We start from the raw sequence: 22,927 nt of genomic DNA on the forward strand, positions 1-22,927 counted from the left end.
ATATATGGCCAACTAATCTTCAACATAGCAGGAAAGAGTATCCAACGGAAAAAAAAAAGTCTCTTCATCAAATGGTGCTGGGGAACCTGGACAGCGATATGCATAAGAATGAAACTGGACCACCTTCTTACACCATTCGCAAAAATTAATTCAAAATGGATTAAAGACCTAAATGTGAGACAGAAAACCATCAGAATCCTAGCGGAGAAAATAGGTAGCAACCTGTTTGATCTTGGCTACAGCAACCTCTTACTACATGTCTCTGGAGGCAAGAGAAATAAAAGCAAAAATGAACTTTTGGAAACTCATCAACATAAAAACTTCTGCACAGTGAAGGAGACAATCAACACAAGTAATGGGCAACCGACGGAATGGGAGAAGATGTCTGAAAATGACATATAGGATAAAGTGTTAGTATCCGAAATCTATGAAGAACTTATCAACCAAACCCAAAAAACAAATAATGTAGTGAAGAAATGGGCAGAATACATGAATGGACATTTTTCCAAAGAAGACATCCAGATGGTTAACAGACACATGAAAATATGCCAACATGACTCATCATCAGAGAAATACAGATCAAAATCACAGTGAGATATCATCTCACAGTTGTCAGAATGGCTAAAATGAACAATTCAGGAAATAACAGACAATGGCAAGGATGCGGAGAAAGGGGAACCCTTTTGCACTTTGTAGGAATGCAAACTGGTGCACCCACTCTGGAAAACACAATGGAGGTTCTCCAAAAAAATAAAATTATAACTACACCAAGACTCAGCAATTTCACTACTAGGTATTCATTTAAAGTATAAAAAATGATGACTGAAAGGGGATCATGTACCCCTACCCTATGTTCATGGCAGTGCTATCAACAATAGCCAAGTTTTGGAAAGAGAAAAAATGTCCATTAATTGATTAATAGGTAAAGAAAGGTGGCACATGTATTGAGAATGAGATACTCCTCAGCAATCAAAAAGAATGAAATCTTGTTATTTGCAACAACATGAATGGAACTTGAGTGTATAATTCTAAGCAAAATAAGTCAGAGGAAGACAAATACACGATTTCACTCATATGTGGAATGTAAGAAATACACCAGAAGAACATAGGGAAGGGAAGGAAAAATAAGAAAAATAGAGAAGGAAGCAAATCGTAATATAGAGAACAAATAGGGTTTGCTGGAGGGGAGGTGGGTTGGCGGCTGGGCTAAAAGGGTGATGGGCATTAAGGAGGGCACTTGGAATGAGCACTTGGTGTTATATGTAAGTGATGAATCACTGAGTTCTACTTCTCAAACCAATACTACTCTGTATGTTAACTAACTTGAATTTAAACATTTTTTAAAAAAGAATGTTTATTCTTCTGTTGGGTAGAATGTTCTGTATATATGTTTTCTCAATTTACTCTGTAGTATTATTCATTCCTTGTATTTACTTATTAATTTCCGTCTGGATGATCTACCAATTATAGAAAGTGGGGTATTGAAGTCTCCTATTTTTGCTAGCATTGCTATTTTTCACTTCACAACTGTCAGTGTTTGTTTTATATATTTAGGTGCTTTCTTGTTCGGTGCATGCGTATTTCCCTTTGTCTTATCTTCTATTTGAATTGGTTCTTTTAACATTCTTTAGTTACTTTTTTTATTTGTTTTATGACAGGTTTTTATTTAGTCTATTTTATCTGATTTAACTCTTGCCACACGTTTTCTCTTTTGGTTACCATTAGTATCAAATATACTGTTACATTCCTAATCTTTCAGCCTATGTTTGTCCTTAAAGATAAAGTCAGTCTCTTCAAGGTAGCCTATTGTTGGGAAGTGTTTTATTTATTTATTTATTTGGCTACTATGTGTCTTTGGTTAGAGTGTTTCATCCTTTTACATGTAATTATTGGTGAGAATTACATAAAATGTCTTATATGTAAAGCAGTCTGTTTTAAGCTTAACAACCTACCTTTATTTGCATACAAAGCTCTACTGTTTAACTTTTCTCTCCACCACATTCCATGTTAGTGATATAATAATGTACATTTTTAATATTTTGTATCTGTTATCAAAGTATTGTATATATAATTATTTTAATACTTTTAACCTTTGTACTTAGAGTGATTTATAAATCGCAAAGTGTAAGATTATTCTGAATTTTGTTCCATACTTATCTTTACCAGTGGATTTTATGCTCTCATGTGCTTTCCACTTTACTAATTAGCGTCCTTCATTTAAACTTGAAAAACTCCCTTTAGCATATCTTGTTAAGTCATTTCTAGTAGTGAAGAACTCCCTCAGATTTTGTCTTAGAAAGTCTTTATTCCCTCTGAAGGACAGCTTTTCCAGGTAATGTAATTTTTGTTGGTCATTTTTCTTTCTTTAAGTATTCTTTCCACTCTTGGGGTACCTGTGTGTCTCAGTCGGTTGAGTGTCCAACTCTTGATTTCGTCTAAGGTCATGACCTAATTGTTCATGAGTTTGAGCCCCACTTGGCCTCTGCACTGACAGTGCAGAGCCTGTTTGAGATTCTCTGTCTCTCCCTCTCTCTCTGTCCTTTCCCTGCTTGCTTTCTCTGATAGCCTTATGGGAGTTTCCTAGTATGTGATGAGTAACTTTTCTCTTTCTGTTATCAAAATTCTGTCTTTGATTCTTTGTCAAAATTCTTTGCCAGTGATTTAAATTTTTATTTAAATTCCAGTTAGTTAACATACAGTATAATATTAGTTTTAGGTGTACAATATAGTGGCTTAACACTTCCATACAACACCTGGTGGTCATCAGAGCAAGTGCACTCCTTAATCCCCATCATCTATTTTACATATCCACTCAATCACCTCCTCTCTGGGACCCTCAGTTTCTTCTCTACGGTCAAGAGTCTGTTTCTTGGTTTTCCTCTCTTTTTTTTTTATTTTGCTCATTTGTTTTATTTCTTAAATTCCACATATGAGTGAAGCTGTATGGTATTTGTCTTTCTTTGACTGGTTTATTTCACTTAGCATAATACTCTCTAGCTCCATCCATGTCCTTGAAATGGCAAGATTTCATTCCTTTTTATGGCTGAGTAACATTTCATCGTGTATACATTCCACTTCTTCTTTATCCATACATCAGTCAATAGATACTTGGACTCTTTACATAATTTGGCTATTGTATATTGTACTGTTATAAAAAACAGAGTACATGTATCTCTTTGAATTAGTATTTTTGTATTCTTTGGGTAAATGTCTAATAGTGCAATTGCTGGACCTTATGGTAGTTGTATTTTCAACTTTTTGAGGAACCTCTATATTGATTTCCAGGGTGGCTGCATGAGTTTGCATTCCTACCAACAGTGTAGAGGGTTCCCCTTTCATCATATCCTCACTAGCACCTGTTGTTTCTTGTGTTGTGGTTTTTAGTCATTCTGAAAGGTGTGAAGTGATATCTCATTGTTGTTTTGATTTGTATTTCTCCGATGATGTGTAATGTTGGATATCTTTTCATGTGTTTGTAGGCCACCTGGATGTCTTCTTTGGAAAGATTTCTATTCATGTCATCTGACTATTTTTAATCACATTATTAATTTTTTGAGTGTTGAGGTTTATAAGTTCTTTATATATTTATTTGCAAGTATCTTCCATTCCATAAGTTGCCTTTCAGTTTTGTTGATTATTTTCTTCATGGTGAATAAGCTTTTTATTTTGATGGAGTGTCAATGTTTTATTTTTGTTTTTGTTTCTCATGCCTCAGCAGACACATCTAGAAAGAAGTTACTACAGAATATTTTGAAATGAATAAAATTGTGTCTTGGCTTAATTATCCTTGGGGTTTTCCTCTCTGGGGACCTTTGAGATTCATGAATTCATATATTCATGTCTCTGTCAAGATTTGTAATGTTTTCAGCCATTATTTCATTAAATAAGCTTTCTAGCCCTTTTCTCTCTCTCTTCTCCTTCTTGGACTTCCATTATGCAGTTATTGCTTCTTCCGATTGTATCCATTTGTACTGTAGGCTTTTTTATCACTATTGGTTTTTCTTTTTCCACCTGACTAAATTATTTCAAATAATCTGTTTTTGAGTCCACAGATCTTTATTCTGTATGATTAAGTCTGCTGATAAAGCTTTTTGTTGCATTTTTATTTCATTGTATTCTTCACTTCCACAATTTCCCTTTAATTTTTTATAACTAAAAGCTTTTTTTAAGTTTATTTATTTATTTTGAGAGAGAGAGAGAGAGAGAAGCAGAGGAGGGCCAGAGAGAGAGGGATAAAGAGAGAATCCCAAGCAGGCTCCGCACTGACTGCATGAAGCCTGATGTGGGGCTCAGAATCACCCACCATGAGATCATGACCTGAGCCAAAACCAAGAGTTGGATGCTTAACCAACTGAGCTACTGAGGTTCCCCTATAACTAATTTTTTTTTCTAATTGAGGTACTACTATTATTTGTATATATTGTGAAATGATTACCTCAATAAATCTAGTTAACATTTGGCATCATACATAGTTACAATTTTTCCTTTGTGATGAACATTTTAATATCTACAATCTTAGCAATTTTCAATATTCTATACAATATTGTTAATTATAGTCACTATGCTATACACTACACTCCCATAACTTATTTGATTTATATCAGAAAGTTTGTACCTCTTGACTTCCACCTGCCATTTTGCCCACTCCACATCTCTCACCCCTGGCAATTATCAGTTTTCTATTTATAAGCTTGGGTTTTGTTATTGTTGTTAAAATTCCAAATATAAGTGAGGTCATACTGTATTTGCCTTTGTCTGACTTATTTCATGTACCATAATGCCCTCAAGATACATCCATCTCATCACAAATGGCAAAATTTTATTCTCAACATATAGTATACCATTGCATATATATCTTTTTCATCCATTTATGGATATTTAGGTTATTTTCATATTGTAGTTATTGTAAATAATTGTGCAATGAACATGATGGTGTATATATATTTAAATTGTTCGTTTTGTTTCATTTAGATAATTACCCAGAAGTGAGATTGCTGGATCATATGGTAGTTCAATTTTTAACTTTTTTTAGAAATCCCCATACATTTTTCTACAGGGCCTGCACCAATTTACATTCTTATCAATGCTGCACAAGGGTTCCCTTTTTTCCATATCCTTGTAGATATTTATGATTTCCTGTCTTTTTGATAATAACCGTTCTAACAGTGTGTTAAGTGACATCCCTTGTGGTTTTGAGTTGCATTTCTCTGATGATTAGTGATATAGAGCATCCTTTTACGTAGCTGTTGACCATCAAAATATCTTCTTTGGAAAAATGTCTATTCAGACCTTCTGCCCATTTTTAATTAGATTTTCTTTTCTTTCTCTCTTTCCTTCTTACTTTTTCTTGGCTTTTGAGTTTTATGTGATTTCTAGACATTTTGGGTATTAACCCCTTATCAGATATATGATTTACAAATATTTTCTCCCATTCATCAAGTTGCTTTCTTTGTTTTGTTTATGATTTCCTTTGCCATGAAGAAGCTTTTTAGTTTGATATAGTACCATTTGTTTAGTTTTTCATTTTTTGCCTTTTCTTTTTGTATGAGATCTAAAAAAATATATCACTAAGATCTATATCAAGGAGCTTACAAGGACCTTTTCAAATCTCACATAAAAGTCTTTGGTGAATTTTGAGTTACTATACGCATGTGGTGTATAATAGTTATCTAATTTCATTTTTAGCATGTGACTCTTCATATTTTCTACCAATATTTATTGAAAAGACTCTTCTTTCCCCATTAAAATTTTTGGATTCTTTATCACAAATTAATTGACCATATATTCATGGGTTTATTTCTGTGTTCTCTCTTCTGTTATCTTGATTATGACTATTTTTATGTCAATCAGTACCATTTTGATTATTATAGCCTTGTAATATAATTTGAAATCAGACAGTCTAATATCTCCATGTTAGTACTTCTTTATCAAGATTGCTTTGGCTATCCAGAATCTTTGTGGTTCCATACTGATTTTATAATTTTTTATTGTATTTCCCTGAAAGCTGCCATTGGGATTTTGATAAGAACTAGATTAAATCTGTACATTGCTTTGAAAAGCATAAATATCTTCACAGTAGTAATTCTTCCAATACATGAGTGGGAAATATATTTCCATTTATTTTTGCATTTTTCATTTTTTTTTAAAATAAAGGTTATATAGTTTTCAGTATACAGGTCTTTCACCTCCTTAGTTAAATTTATTCCCAGTTTTTTTTTCTTTTTGATGCAATTGTGTGATTGATTTATGAATTTCTATTTCTAATAGTTCATTATTAGTGTGTAAAACAGAACAAATTTTATATGTTGATTTTCTGTTCAACATTACTTAATTCATTTATTAGTTCTAAAAGTTTTTGATGGAATCAATGTTTCCTGTATATAATATTATGTCATCTACAAATCTTCCTTTCCAATTTGGATTTTTTTTTTATTACATGTTCTTACTTAATTGCCCTAAGACTTCCAATACGACGATAAATAAGAGTGGTGAAAGTGTCTTATTTCTGATCTCAGAGGAAAAGTTTCAGATTTCACCATCAAGAACTGTAATTTTTTTTAATATGAAATTTATTGTCAAATTGGTTTCCATACAACACCGCGTGCTCATCCCAACAGGTGCCCTCCTCAATACCCATCACTCACCCTCCCCTCCCTCCCACCCCCCCCATCAATCCCCAGTTTGTTCTCAGTTTTTAAGAGTCTCTTATGGTTTGGCTCCCTCCCTAACCTTTTTTTTCCTTCCCCTCTCCCATGGTCTTAAGTTTCTCGGGTGTAAATTTTTTATATATGGCCTTTATTATATTGATGTACATTCCCTCCACACCCATTCTGCTGAAAGTTTTGTCACAAATAGATGCTGAATTTTGTCAACTGAAGTTTTGCAACTATTGAGATGATTATATAATTTTTATATTGTGTTATATAGTGTATCTTGTTGATTCATGTTGAAACATCCTTGTATCCTTGAAGTAAATCTCACTTGATCATGGTGTATGATATTTTTAATGTATTGTTGAATTCAGTTTGCTAATATTTTGTTGAGAAATTTTGCATCTATGTTCATTAGGAAAATCGTACTGTAATATTCTTTTCTGGTGGATGTTTGCCTGGTCTTTGTATCATGGTAATGCTGGCCTCATGAAATGACTTTGAAAATATTCCTTTTCTTCTATTTTTTGGAAGTATTTGAGAAAGATTGGTATTAAATCTTCATTGAATGGTAAAATTCAACAGTGGAGCCATCAGGTCCTGTATTTTTATTGTTGGAAGATTTTTGATTATTTAATTCATCTTCTTATTAGTAACCATTGTATTCAGATGTTCTATTTATTCATGATTCAGTGTTGAAAGGTTGTATGTTTCTGAAATATATCTATTTCTTCTAGTTTTTCCAACTAGGTGGCCAGAGATTGTTAATAGTAGTTTCTTATCTTCTTTTGTATTTCTGTGGAATCCTTTGTAGTATCCTTTTAAATCTCTTTTTCCTTGGTTAGTCTAACTAAATGTTTGTCAGTTTTATCTTTCTATATAAGTAGCTTTTTAATTTAATCAATCTTTTGTGTTATATGTTAAATCCCTCATTTTTCCTCCACTATAATCTTTGTTATTTCCTTCCTTCTACTAATTTATTTTTGCTAGTTTCATGGGCTATAAATTTGGGTTTTTATGTGAGATTTGTCTTATTATTTTTCTTTCTTTCTTAAGTTTCCTTGTAAATTCCAATTAGTGAACCTACAGTGTAATATTAGTTTCACGTGTACAATATATTGATTCAGCACTTCCATACAATATCTGGTGCTCATCACAAGTGCACTCCTTAATCCCTATCATCTATTTCATCCATTCCTCTACCCACTTCCCCTTGTTAACCATCAATTTGTTCTTTATAGTTAAGAGTCTGTTTCTTGGTTTGCTTCTCTCTCTTTTTTCCTCTATGCTCATTTCTTTTGTTTCTTAAGGTCCACATATAAGTGAAATCATATGATTTTTGCCTTTCTTTGACTGACTTATTTCTCTTAGCATAATACTCTCAAGCTCCATCCATGTGATTGCAAATGGCAAGATTTCATTATTTTTTGGCTGAGCAATATTTCCTTGGTATATAGACAGATAGATGTTATATGATAGATAGATAGATAGATAGATAGATAGATAGATAGCACATATGCAATTAGAGGCTTCTTGAGAAAAAAATAGGTTCAAGTTGTCTCAAAGGAACTCAGATAAAATTTTTGTTTCTCAGCTATTTCCTAAGGAGCTCTGGGCATATTCTTTTTTTGTCTGGTGCAATATCTTTTAACCTTATCGATATCAACATCATTTCAAATTTTCTCTTACCTTGCCTATTCTACTTCAAATTCTGCCCCTCCTTCTTGGAAATTATTGCTACTATTTTTTGACTGAAGTAGCCAAGAAAGGGAGCTCTAGCTGACTTCTCCTCTTTGCAGTATCTTGTCAACCTTTTGTGTATTATTGCTTTACTTTTAGTGGTGATAATTAAGGGTAATACTGATATACACATGACATTAAAAGTGATTGCACCAGCCTTGTTATTTTCTCTCACTGTTCTCAGAGCTATTCCTTCCTAGCACCTATTGCAATTTGTTTTTATTTTACAAATTTTTATTTAAATTCTAGTTAGTTAAAATATAGTGCAATATTGGTTTCAGAACTAGAATTCAGTGATTCATCACTTACATGTATTACCCAGTGCTTATCTTAAAAAATGCTTTCCTTAATAATCTTCACCAGTTTATCCAATCCCCCACCCACATGCCTCCATAAACCCTCAGTTTGTTCACTATCATTAAGAGTATCTACTGGTTTGTTTCCTTCTCTTTTTTCCCCTGCCTATATGTTCATCTGTTTTGTTTCCACATATGAGTTAAATCATATGATATTTGTATTTTTCTGACTGGCTTATTTTGCTTAGTATGATACACTCTAGCTCCATACACATTCTCGAAAATGGCACTATTTCATTTTTTTGATGGCTAATATTCCATTACATATAAATATAAATATAAATATAAATATAAATATAAATATAAATATAAATATAAATATATTCACTTCTTTATCAATTCATCAGTTGATGAACACTCAGGCTCTTTCCATAGTTTGGCTATTGTTGACAATGCTGCTATAAATATCGGGGTGCATGTACCCTTTTAAATCAATATTTTTGTATCTTTTGGGTAAAAACCTAGTAGTGAATTTGCTGGGTTGCAGGGAAGTTCTATTTGCAATTTTTGGAGTAACTTTCATATGTTTTCCACAGTAGCTGCACTAGTTTGCATTCCCACCATCAGTGTAAGGAGGTTCCCCTTTCTCCACATCCTTGCCAACAACATGTACTTTTTCCTGTGTTGTTAATTTTAGCCATTCTGATAGGGCTAAAGTGGAATCTCACCATGGTTTCAATCTGTATTTCTCTGATGATGTGTGATGTTGAGCATCTTTTCATTTGTCTGTTATCCATTTTTATGTCTGCTTTGGAAAAATGTCTATTCATGTCATTTTCTGCCCATTTCTTAACTGGATTATTTGTGTTTTGGATGTTGACTTTGTTAAGTTCTTTTAAAATTTTGGAAAGTAAGCCTTTATGAAATAAGTCATTTGCAAATATCTTCTCCCATTCTGTAGTCTTCCTTTCACTTTTGTGTTTTGTTCACTTAGCTATGCAGAAACTCTTTTGTCCCAATAGTTCATTTTTGCTTTTGTTTTCTTCGCCTTTGTGGAAGTGTCTAGTAAGCATTTGCTTTGGCAGAGGTCAAAGAGGTTGCAGCCTGTGTTCTCTTCTAGGATTTTGATGGTTTTCTGCCTCACATTTAGATCTTTCATCCATTTTGAATTTATTTTTGTGTATAGTGTAAGAAACTGGTCCAGTTTCATTTTTTTGGATGTTGCTATCCAGTTTTCCAAAAACCATATGTTGAAGAGACTGTCATTTATCAATTTGATATTCTTTCCTCTTTTTTTGCCATAAATTAGTTGACCATAGAGCTGTGGGTCCATTTCTGGGTTTTCTATTCTGTTCCATTGATCTATATGTCTGTTTTTGTGCCAGTACCTTACTGTCTTGATGACTAGAACTTTGTAATATAGCTTCATGTCTGGAATCGTGATGATCCAGCTTTGGCTTTCTTTTTCAGGAATTTCTTTGACTATTCGGGTTCTTTTGTGGTTCCATACAAATTTTAGGATTCTTTGTTCTAGCTCACTGAAGAATGCTGGTGTTATTTTGATAGGGATTGCATTGAATGTGTAGATTGCTTTGGGCAGTAAAGACATTTTAACAATGTTTTGTTCATTCAACTCATTAGCATGAAAAGTCTTTCCATTACTTTCTGTCACTTTCAATTTCCTTCATCAGTATTTTATAGTTTTCAGGGTAGAGATATTTTACCTCATTTGTTAGGTTTATTCCTAGGTATCTTATGGTTATTGATGCAATTGGAAGCAGGATTGATTCCTTGACTTCTTTTTCTGCTGTTTCTGTATTGGTGTATAGAAATGCCAGAAATTTCAGTACATTGATTTTTTTATACTGTGACTTTGCTGAATCCGTGTATCAGTTCTAGCATTTTTTTTAATGGAATTCTTTGGGTTTTCTACATAGAGTATCATGTTGTCTGTCAGTTGTGAAAATTTGACTTCTCTTTTACAGATTTGGAAGCCTTTTATTTCCTTTTGTTGTCTGAATGCTGACGTTAGGATTTCTAGTATTATTTTAAATAGTAATGATGATAATGGAAATCCCTGTCTTGTTCCTGACTGTAGAGGAAAAGCTCTCAGTTTTTCCACATTGAGAAACATATTAGCTGTGGGTATTTCATATATGGCATTTATTATGTTGAGGTATGTTCCCTCTAGTCTTATTATGTTAAGGGTTTTTATCAAGAATGAATACTGTAGTTTGTCAAATGCCTTTTCTGCCTCTATTGAGAGAATTACATGGTTATTACCCTTTCTTTTATTAACTTGGTGTATCATGTCTATTGATTTGCAAACATTGAATCAACCCTGTACCCAATGAATAAATCTCACTTGTTTGTGATGAATAATTCTTTTTAAAAAGGATTTATCTATTTTGAGAGTGTGTGTGTGTGCATGTGTGCACATGCAAGTGGGGAAGGGGCAGAGAGAGAAGAGAGAGAATCCAAAGTAGTCTCTGTGTTGACAGCACAGAGCTTGATGAAGGGCTTGCTCTCACAAATGGTGAGATCATGGTTTGAGCCAAAATCAAGACTCAGACGCTTAACTGAGGGAGTCACTCAGGCGCCCCAATGGTGGTAATTCTTTTAATGTCCTGTTGGTTTTGATTTGCAGTATCTTGCTGAAAATTTTTGCATCTATGATTATCAGGGATATTGGCCTGTTATCTCCTTTTTTCTGGATTCCTTTTCTGGTTTTGAAATCAAGGTAATGCTGGCTTCGTAGAATGAGTTTGGAAGTTTTACTTCCGTTTCTATTTTTTTGGATCTGTTTGATAAAAATAGATATTAACCCTTATTTAAACATCTGGTAGAATTTACCTGGGAAGCCATCTGCCCTTGGACTTTTGTTCTTTGAGAGATATTTGGTTACTGATTCCATTTCTTTCTGATTATGCATCTGTTCAAATTATTTATTTCTTCCTGTTTCAATTTTGATATGTTTGTATGTTTCATCCAGATTGCCTAGTTTGTTAGCATATAAATTATCATAATATTCTCTTAAATTTACTTGTATTTCTGTGGTGTTTTTTTTTTTTTTGCCATCTCTCCTCTTTCATTATTGATTTTATTTATTTTGGTCCCTTCTCTATACTTTTTATAAGTCTGGCTTAGGGCTTATCAATTTTATTAATTCTTTCAAAGAACCAACTCTTAGTTTTATTGATATTCCACTATTTTTTTCATTTCTATATTGTTTATTTTTGTTCTAATTTTTGTCATTTCTCATCGTCTGATGTCTCTAGGCTTTACTTGTTATTCTTTTTCTACTTCCTTTAGGTGTAAGGTTAAGCTGTGAATTTGAGACATTTCTGTTTTTTGTGTTTTTTTTTTGTTTTGTTTTGTTTTTTGTTGGATATAGACCTATATTGCAGGTATTGTATTAAGACCACTTTTGCTGCATCCCAAATGTTGGGCTGTCGCAATTTCATTTTCATTTGTTTCCATGTACTTTTTATTTTCTTCTTTAGTTTCATAGTTAACTCATTCATTTTTCAGTAGCATGTTCTTTATCTTCCATGTATTTGTGGTCTTTCCAAATATTTTCTTGTGGTTAACTTCAGGTTTCCTAACATTGTGTTCTCAAAATATGCATGGTATGATCTCAATCTTTTTATACTTGTTTAGGGTTGATTATTGAACTACTTTGTCATCTATTTTTGGAACGTTCCACATGAACTTGAAAAGAATATGTATTTTGCTGCTTTAGCATGAAATGTTCTGAATATATCTGCTAAGTCCACTTGGTCCCATGTGTCATTCAAAGCCATTGTTTCCTTGTTGATTTTCTGCTTAGATGATTTGTTCATTGTTGTAAGTGGGGTGTTAATGTCCCCTACTAATATTGTATTATTATCAATAATCTTCTTTATGTTTGTTATTAATTGATTCATATATTTGGTTTCTTTCAAGTTAGAGACATAAATGTTTACAATTGTTTGATGTTCTTGATGGATGAACACTTTAATTGTGATATAATGCCTTCTTCAACTCTTGTTACAGTCTTTAGTTTAAAACGTAGTTTGTCTGATATAAGTGTGGATATTATGGCTTTCTTTTGGCATCCTTTAGCATGATAGATGGTTCGTTATCCCCTCATTTCATTATGCAGGTGTCTAAAATGAGCCTCTTGTAGGCTGCATATAGATGAGTCTTTTTTTTTAATCCATTATGATACTCTATATTTTGATTGTATCATTTATTCCATTTATTTTCAGTGATTATTAAGAAATATGAATTTAGTGTCATTGTCTTACCTGTAAAGTTGGTGTTTCTGGTAATTTCTGTGTTCCCTTCTAGTATTTTTTGCTTTGGGTGTTTTATCCCCCACTCAATGAGTCCCCTTCAATATTTCTTGCAAGGCCGGTTTAGTGATTACGAATACCTTAATTTTTTGTTTGTCCGGGAAAATCTTTATCTGTCCTTCTAGCCTGAATGATAGCCTTGTTGGATAAAGTATTCTTGGCTGCATATTTTTCCCATTATAACATTGATTATATCATGCCACTCCCCTCTGGCCTGTCGAGTTTTTGTGGACACATGTGCTGTGAACCTGATCTGTCTTCCCTTGTAGGTTAAAGACTTTTTTCCCTTCCTGCTTTCCAGTTTCTCTCCTTGCCTGTATATTTTGTGAATTTGACTATGACATGTCTTGGTGATGCTGACTTTTGTTGAATTTAATGGGATTTCTCTGTGCATGTTGGATTTCAATGTTTGTTTTGTTCCCTAGATTATGAAAGTTTTCAGCTGTAATTTGCCCAGATAAGCATTCTGCCCCCTTTTCTTTCTCTTCTTCCTCTGTGACTTCTATGATATGAATGATATTAGCTTTCAGGAGTCACTGAGTTCCCTAAGTCTACATTCATGATCCAAAAACTTTCCTTTCCTCCTTTTTACACTTCATTATTTTCCATAATTTTATCTTTTATATCACTGATTAGTTCCTCTGCTTTGTCCATTCTCCTTGCCATTGCATTCAATTGGGTTTGCATCTTGGTTATAGGATTTTTAATTTCAGCCTGACTAGTTTTTAGCTCTTTTATCTCTGCAGTAAGGAATTTTTTAGTGTCTTTTATGCTTTTTCAAAGGTCCAGCTTGTATCCTTATAATTGTTGTTTTAAATTCTACACTTGACCTTAGCCAAAAGGCCGAGAAGCGATGTTGTTGTTTTAAATTCTAGGTAAGACATCTAACATATCTGTATTGATTAAATCCCTGGTTGTGACTTCTTCCTGTTTTTTCCCCCCCTTTTGGGGAGAATTCTTTTCTCTTGACATATTGCCTGAGTCAGTATTTTTTGTGTGTGATTGTCAGGAAAACCTGTTATGTTTTCTGCTCCTGAGAGTAATGGCTATTATAAAAAGAGGTCCAAAAAATATAAATTTAAAACAGGGGTTCTATATGCACTTTGCTATTGTGTTTTGGCTGCTCTTACCCTCAGTTCAGTTGTTTGTAAAGATCCTCCTTGCCCGAAGTGGGGGTTGTTTGGAAGATGTCCACTGTGTGGCAATTTTTAACTAGGAGTGTTTGGTCTTGTTAATAGAAACTAGACACACTCCCTCCCCAACAAAAAGAAGAAACTATTCTCTTTCCCCTAGAGCTAAAGATTTCCAGCACTCTATGATCAGTGGACTTGGTGCATGGGAGGGGTTTGTGCTGGTCTTCTAGGTGAGGGGCTGACTGCAATGGTTCTCAGGTGGGCTTGCCCTAGTGAAGATGCACCTGCAGGATGAAGGTAGCATGGCTTCGTGTAAACGTCTCTGGTCTCCAAAGGAGGGTGCTGTGTTGCTCACTGAAGTAGGTCAGTGCTGATGGGTGGGGCTGGGAGGAGGGAGAATGGCATAGCCCTGCTCTCTCCTCCAGTGACAAGGGAGCTCATGACCGTTGATCTTCAGGAAGTCCTCACAAAAAGCAATCACTCCTCTTGTGTTTCCAGCTTACCTCATATCCTTGCCTGTGCCCTTTCTCTCTCTGAGCTGTGCATCTGTCAGATCACACAATACTCCTGTGCTGTATCTCAGGCACGTGGCTGGGTTTCAAATCTCAAAATTTTAGCGACCTGTGGGGCAGGGACCCCCACTGATCCTCTTGGGGAGGATCTCGCCATGCTGTTGTGGTTTGAGGATTTGTCCCAGAAAAGTGGTTGCATACCACTCAGGGTTTCAGAGAGTATGTAAAGCACAGTAAAAAGCTAGCACCAATTTTTGCTGCCTTCAGCAGGTGTCTCTGTTCCTATGGTAGGGTACAGGGAATCATATTGGCACTGCCAGTTCTTTCATGCCTAGAGAGGCGATGCCACCACTCCCAGATACACTCTAAGAAGGTAAACTGTTCTCCCCATGTGACCCAGGGGATCCTCAGACCACACTGCCCGCTCCTGGGTCTCCACCCTCCTTCCCCAGAGGAGCACTGCTAAACCTGTCAGGCTGACTCAGGTGATGGTGCAGACTGCTAAAACTTCAGACTCTGTACTCCACTGCTTATGATAACTTGTGGTAGTCAGCCCCTTTCCTTTTTCAGTCAATTGTTTTGGGGAAGAGTTTCTCTTATGCAAATCCCTGCCTGAGGCATCTCTCTCGAGCTCTCCCTCTTGCTCTCACTCTTGCTCCTCCCTTCATAATCAGGGCTTCCTCTCCTCCACAGCAACCAAAGTTCTTTTCTCTCCCAAATTAACTCTCTGCAGCTCTTACCTTCCATGAGGTTGTCATTTTTCTACTGTAGATGTGCAGTTTTGTTCTCTTATTCTTCAGATCAATTTCTTGGGTGTTCAGAGTAATTGGATATTTGTCTAGCTGTGTTTGAGGAACAAGGCAAGCTCAGGGTCCTCTTACCCCTCTGCCATCTTAAGACACCAGATTTTTCTTATTTTTTTAAATTGTTTTTTGATGTAGGGATTTATCACTATAAACATATCTTAAAACTGGTTTTGCTGCATCCTGTAAGATTTGGTATGCTGTATTTTAATTTGGTCTGCTGTATTTTAATTTGTCTGAAGCTTTTTTTAAATTTTTATTTCTTCATTGACACATAAGTTATTAAGTTGCATATTGTTTAATCTATACATATTTATGAAATCCAGCTTTCTTCTTTTTAGGTTAAGAACATTCTGGTCAGAAAAGATGCTTCAAAAGATTTTAGTCTTTTTAAAAATTATTTAGACTTTTTTGGCCTAACATAATTTATTCTGGAGAATGTTTCCTGTGCACTTGAGAAGTATGTGTATTTTGCTGCTTTTGGATGGAATGCTCTAAATACATCTGTTAAGTCCATCTGGTTTAATGTGTCATTTAAGGCTAATGATTCCTTTTTGATTTTCTGTCTGGATGATCTATTGATGTAAGTGTGGTATTAAAGTCCCCTACCATTATTGTGTTACTATTTATTTTTTCCTATAGATTTGTTAAGATTTGCTTTATATATTTATTCCTATAGATTTGTTAATATTTGCTTTATATATTTAGGAGTCTGTATGTTGGATGCATAAATGTTTACAAATGTTATATACTCTTTTGCATTTACCCATTTATCATTCTGTAATGCTGTTCTTTGTCTCTTATTACAGTCTTTGTTTTAAGGTCTATTTTTTTCTGACATAAGTGTAGTTACACAAGCTTTTTTTTTCTTTTCCATTTTTATGGAAGCTCTTTTTCCATCCTCTCTCTTTCAGTCTTTGGGTGTTATTTTCCATACTTTTTTTTCTCTTTATCATTATTCTTGTTCAGATATTATTTTTCTGATTTTTTATAAGTTTATTTATTGAAGCAATCTTTACATCCAACACAGGGCTCAAACTCATGACCCAGAGATCAAGAGCTGCATGCTCTACTGACTGAACCAGCTCCATGCTCTACTGACTGATTTTGTTGAGATGTCTCTCTGTGTTTTCTATAGCTCTCTGAACTTCTGTGGAATAATTAGTTTGAATTTTTGTCAGGCAATTTATAAAACTTAATTTTATCGAGTAATTTCTTAGAGCTTTATTGTTTTCCTTTGGTGATGTCATCTTTGCTGTCATATTTTTTATGATCTGTGTAGTCTTTCATTGATGTCTGCACCTTTTCAGGAGAAAAGGTGACTATGAAGTCACCTCTTCATATCTTTATAGACTGTTTTGAGCAAGTAAAGGCCTTCCCTTGTCAGGACTCTGGACTGATGGAACTGCCTGTGGTATTACTATCAAATAGGGCTGGACCCAGGTAATGTGGTTACTTCCAGATAAGCCTATGGACCTATGGTTGGCCAACATTTCACTGAGGGAATAGGTGGTATTATTCCTTGCTGGATCCTCAGGGGACTGGACTGTTTTTACAACTATGAATATCTGCTATTTTATTTTATTTTATTTTATTTTATTTTATTTTATTTTTTCAATATATGAAGTTTACTGTCAAATTTCTTTCCATACAACACCCGGTGCTCATCCCAAAAGGTGCCCTCCTCAATACCCATCACCCACCCTCCTCTCTCTCCCACCCCCATCAACCCTCAGTTTGTTCTCAGTTTTTAAGAGTCTCTTATGCTTTGGCTCTCTCCCACTCTAACCTCTTTTTTTTTTTCCTTCCCTTCCCCCATGGGTTTCTGTTAAGTTTCTCAGGATCCACATAAGAGTGAAAACATGTGGTATCTGTCTTTCTCTGTATGGCTTATTTCACTGAGCATAACACTTTCCAGTTCCATCCATATTGCTACAAAGGGCCATATTTCATTCTTTCTCATTGCCCTGTAGTACTCCATTGTGTATATAAACCACAATTTCTTTATACACTCATAAGTTGATGGACATTTAGGCTCTTTCCATGATTTGGCTATTGTTGAGAGTGCTGCTATAAACATTGGGGTACAAGTGCCCCTATGCATCAGTACTCCTGTATCCCTTGGGTAAATTCCTAGCAGTACTATTGATGGGTCATAGGGTAGGTCTATTTTTAATTTTTTGAGGAACTTCCACACTGTTTTCCAGAGTGGCTGCACCAGTGTGCATTCCCACCAACAGTGCAAGAGGGTTCCCGTTTCTCCACATCCTCGCCAGCATCTATAGTCTCCTGATTTGTTCATTTTGGCCACTCTGACTGGCGTGAGGTGATATCTGAGTGTGGTTTTGATTTGTATTTCCCTGATGAGGAGCGATGTTGAGCATCTTTTCATGTGCCTGTTGGCCATCCGGATGTCTTCTTTAGAGAAGTGTCTATTCATGTTTTCTGCCCATTTCTTCACTGGGTTATTTGTTTTTTGGGTGTGGAGTTTGGTGAGCTCTTTATAGATTTTGGATACTAGCCCTTTGTCTGATATGTCATTTGCAAATATCTTTTCCCATTCCATTGGTTGCCTTTTCGTTTTGTTGGTTGTTTCCTTTGCTGTGCAGAAGCTTTTTATCTTCATAAGATCCCAGTAGTTCATTTTTGCTTTTAATTCCCTTGCCTTTGGGGATGTGTCAAGTAAGAGATTGCTACAGCTGAGGTCAGAGAGGTCTTTCCCTGCTTTCTCCTCTAGGGTTTTGATGGTTTCCTGTCTCACATTCAGGTCCTTTATTGATTTGGAGTTTATTTTTGTGAATGGTGTGAGAAAGTGGTCTAGTTTCAACCTTCTACATGTTGCTGTCCAGTTCTCCCAGCACCTTTTGTTAAAGAGACTGTCTTTTTTCCATTGGTTGTCCTTTCCTGCTTTGTCAAAGATGAGTTGGCCATACGTTTGTGGGTCTAGTTCTAGGGTTTCTATTCTATTCCATTAGTCTATGTGTCTGTTTGTGTGCCAATACCATGCTGTCTTGATGATGACAGCTTTGTAGTAGAGGCTAAAGTCTGGGATTGTGATGCCTCCTGCTTTGGTCTTCTTCAAAATTGCTTTGGCTATTCAGGGCCTTTTGTGGTTCCATATGAATTTTAGGATTGCTTGTTCTAGTTTCGAGAAGAATGCTGGTGCAATTTTGATTGGGATTGCATTGAATGTGTAGATAGCTTTGGGTAGTATTGACATTTTGACATTATTTATTCTGCCAATCCATGAGCAGGGAATGTCTTTCCATTTATTTATATCTTCTTCAATTTCCTTCATAAGCTTTCTATAGTTTTCAGCATACAGATCTTTTACATCTTTGGTTCGATTTATTCCTAGGTATTTTATGCTTCTTGGTGCAATTGTGAATGGGATCAATTTCTTTATTTGTCTTTCTGTTCCTTCATTATTAATGTATAAGAATGCAACTGATCTGTACATTGATTTTGTATCCTGCAACTTTGCTGAATTCATGTATCAGTTCTAGCAGACTTCTGGTGGAGTCTATCAGGTTTTCCATGTATAATATCATGTCATCTGCAAAAAGTGAAAGGTTAACTTCATCTTTGCCAATTTTGATGCCTTTGATTTCCTTTTGTTGTCTGATTGCTGATGCTAGTACTTCCAACACTGTGTTCAACAACAGCGGTGAGAGTGGACATCCCTGTCGTGTTCCTGATCTCAGGGAAAAAGCTCTCAGTTTTTCCCCATTGAGGATGATGTTAGCTGTGGGCTTTTCATGAATGGCTTTTATGATCTTTAAGTATGTTCCTTCTATCCTGACTTTCTCGAGGGTTTTTATTAAGAAAGGGTGCTGAATTTTGTCAAAGGCCTTTTCTGCATCGATTGACAGGATCATATGTTTCTTATCTTTTCTTTTATTAATGTGATGTATCACATTGATTGATTTGCGAATGTTGAACCAGCCCTGCATCCCAGGAATGAATCCCACTTGATCATGGTGAATCATTCTTTTTATATGCTGTTGGATTCGATTTGCTAGTATCTTGTTGAGAATTTTTGCATCCATATTCATCAGGGATATTGGCCTGTAGTTATCTCTTTTTACTGGGTCTCTGTCTGATTTAGGCATCAAAGTAATACTGGCTTCATAGAATGAGTCTGGAAGTTTCTACTCTCTTTTAAAAGTCACTTTCACGGGGGAAATGGATAGGGACACTCTTCTCTATTAATAAGTTCCAAAAAGTCATAACAATCAATGCAATATTGAATCCTGGCTCAAGAAAATCAACTATAAATTATATTTGTGGAACCGTTAGTTGGTTTCAAATATGAACTGGATATTGGATTATCCTTAGGGAATTGTTTATTTTCTTAGGTGCAATTATATAAGAGAATGGTCTTATTGTTAGTAATGGTGTGTTGATGTATTTAGTGTTAGTGCCATGATGTCTGTAGTGGATTTTCAAAAGATTAAGAAAAGACAAAAAATATTTCAAAGCAAATAAAGATGAAGCAAATATAACAAAATGTTACTAACAGTTTAATCTAGATTACTAATATTTATAGTTATTGTATTATTTTTGACCTTTATGTATGGTTGAAATTTTTCATAATAAAAATGTGAAAATAAAAACATAACTCAAAAAATTAAGCCTGTAGTAGAATGGACAAATAGGTCAGATTAATGTAGCAATTCAGTTACTTCAGTTGAACTCATAATTGTGGGTTAAAAGAAAGCTTGGTATTTCATAAAACAAATATTATTTACCATGTGCCAGAAACTGTGCCATTTATAATAGTCATCAAGGCTGACATATCCCTGTCTTAATGGAGCTTAATATTTAGTGATGGATAAAAACAAACCAAAACAGAACAAAACAAAAAAAATAAATAAAAATACCATAAATACAGATTACACTAACTTCAGTAATGGAAACAAGGCCATTGACAAATGGAAAATAACATGAAGGGAATGGTTTGGATACCCACTTTGGATGAAGTGGTCTGAAGAGGTCATAAAATTGAAAGCAAAAAATGAGATGAAGCTACTCATTTAAAAAACAGAGCAATGGGTGATGAGGACTATGGAGTCCACTTGTGATGGACACTGGGTGATGAGTGGATGTTGAATGACTGTATTGTACACCTGAAATTAATATAACACTTTATGTTAACTATACTGGAATAACATGACATAACATAAAATAAAAATATATTCCTCACCTAAAAATAATTTTATTATTTTTAAGTTTTTTTAAACATTTATTCATTTTTGAGAGAGTGTGAATGGGGTAAGGGCAGGAGGAGTGAGGGGGAGTCACAGAATCTGAAGCAGGCTCCAGGCTCCGAGCTGTCAGCACAGAGCTCAACATGGAGCTCAAACTCACAGACCGAGAGATCATGACTGAGCCAAAGTTGGGTGCTTAACCGACCAAGCCACCCAGGCGCCCCAAAAATAATTTTTAAAAATAAGGTAATGAATGCATAAGACTCAAAAAATAATTCCATAGATTTTGAAGTCAGAAAGATTTTGGCTTGTTCACAAAATTAAAAGATCAGTGTGGCCGTAGAGTAGTTAGAAGGGAAGGGGTACAAGATGAAGCTATAAAGATTAGATCCACAAATTAGAACAAGCATAAGAATTTTTTTAAGTTTATTTTAAGAGATATCACGAGCCGGGTTATGGCAGAGAGAGGAGGGAGAGAGAATCCCAAGCAGGCTCTGCATTGTCAGCACAGAGCCCGATGTGGGGATTAAACTCAAGAACTGTGAGATCATGACCTGAGCTGAAACCAAGAGTTGGACGCTTAACTGATTGAGCCTCCCAGGCGCCCTGAAACCAGCATAGAATTTTAAACAAAGAAGTTACATTGCTGATTTTTTATTCTGAGGCACTTACTCTGGCTGTTGTATATAGAATGGATTGTAGGAGAGATAAGACTGTTGTAGTAGGTCACATGTAAACCTGAAATAAGGATGTGGTAGTAGGAATTTGAAGTCGTTGAATTTGAAATGTTTTTGAAGTAGAATAAAATGAAGATAGGCCAATTAATACATGTGAATCAGCTGCTATGAAAAAGACATTCATTTTTCTGGAGTTTTAGTAGCACTGTCAAAATTAGAAATAACTCACCAGGACTGTGGTGAACCAAGTAACCTAATTAATAAATTGAAGTCAGGCCAAAGTGAAGCACAAAAGAAATAAATACCAGGATTGTTCATGGTATAATCTTTATACATTCTTATAAAATCCTCATATTTCTTCAGCTATTTGCTCTGTTTGGCTTACAGTCAGTTTACTGATGTGGGTAGGTTCTGTGTAGTTTTTCTTAAGAACAATTGGAATGGGAGAATATAGTTCATTCAGGCCACACTAAAACAGAAGTCATTCTTTTCTGTAGATATGAACAGTTTCTAGTCTAATGTAGCACCCGGAAGGAAAAAAAAAAACCTAATTTCAGGCACTCCTGGAAACATTGGCCAAAATACACAGCAAATGGATGTACTCATGTGGTTATAAGCACCACTTCCTTTCTCTCTCTCTTTTTTTAATGTTTATTTATATGAGAAAAAGAGTGTGCACTTAGGGGAGGAGCAGAGAGAGAGAGGACAGATGATTTGAAGAGGGCTCTGTGCTGACAGCAGAGAGCCAGATGCAGGGCTTAAACTCACCAACTGTGAGATCATAACCTGAGCTGAAGTCCGATGCATAACCGACCTAGACATCCAGGCACCCCAGCATCACTGTCAAACACAAAGGAAAACACACAGTTTAAAAGGCCAAACAGATAGGTTTTAAAGGAGGAAGTAAAAAAAAAGTATAAAGGCTTTTGTTTTGTTTTCTTTTCTCATTGACTGCAGTGATTCTATCATGTTTCTTCTGTTAACTGGCTTTCTCAAAGGACAATAGAAAGAATATACAATTTGTGTCATTTGGGGATTTTTCATGCGGTAAACATATTGCTTTTCATGTTACAGAGTTACCCAGATTTGTTTCCCTACTTTGTTTTCTCCCTTATATAACGTGAGATTACTTTTCTCTTTCTCTTTCTTTCATTGTTCTGTACATACTTGGAGGTGACAAACAATACAAAGGGTGACAGGGGCCCCTGGGTGGCTCAGTCGATTAAGCATCCCACTTCGGCTCAGGTCATGATCTGGAGGTTCGTGGGTTAGAGCTGATAGCTCAGAGTCTGGAGCCTGCCTCAGATCCTGTGTCTCCCTGTCTCTCTACACCTCCCCCACTCACGCTCTGTCTCTCTCTTTCTCTCAAAAATGAATAAACTTAAGAAAAATTAAGATACAAAGGATGACAAAAGTTGAAAAGGTAACATAAAAAAGTCAAATTCTAGAACCCTGCAAATTCCCTTTTAATTTTAGGAGAGAGGGTGGAGAAGTAAGAGTTTTCCATTAATACTAAACATTCTCCCTTAATTAGTTAATTAATTAATTTATTTATTTATTCATTTAAGT

The sequence above is a fragment of the Panthera pardus genome, unplaced genomic scaffold (genome assembly GCF_024362965.1).
Source record: "Panthera pardus isolate Hobbes unplaced genomic scaffold, ASM2436296v1 HiC_scaffold_27, whole genome shotgun sequence".
NCBI lineage: Eukaryota > Metazoa > Chordata > Mammalia > Carnivora > Felidae > Panthera > Panthera pardus.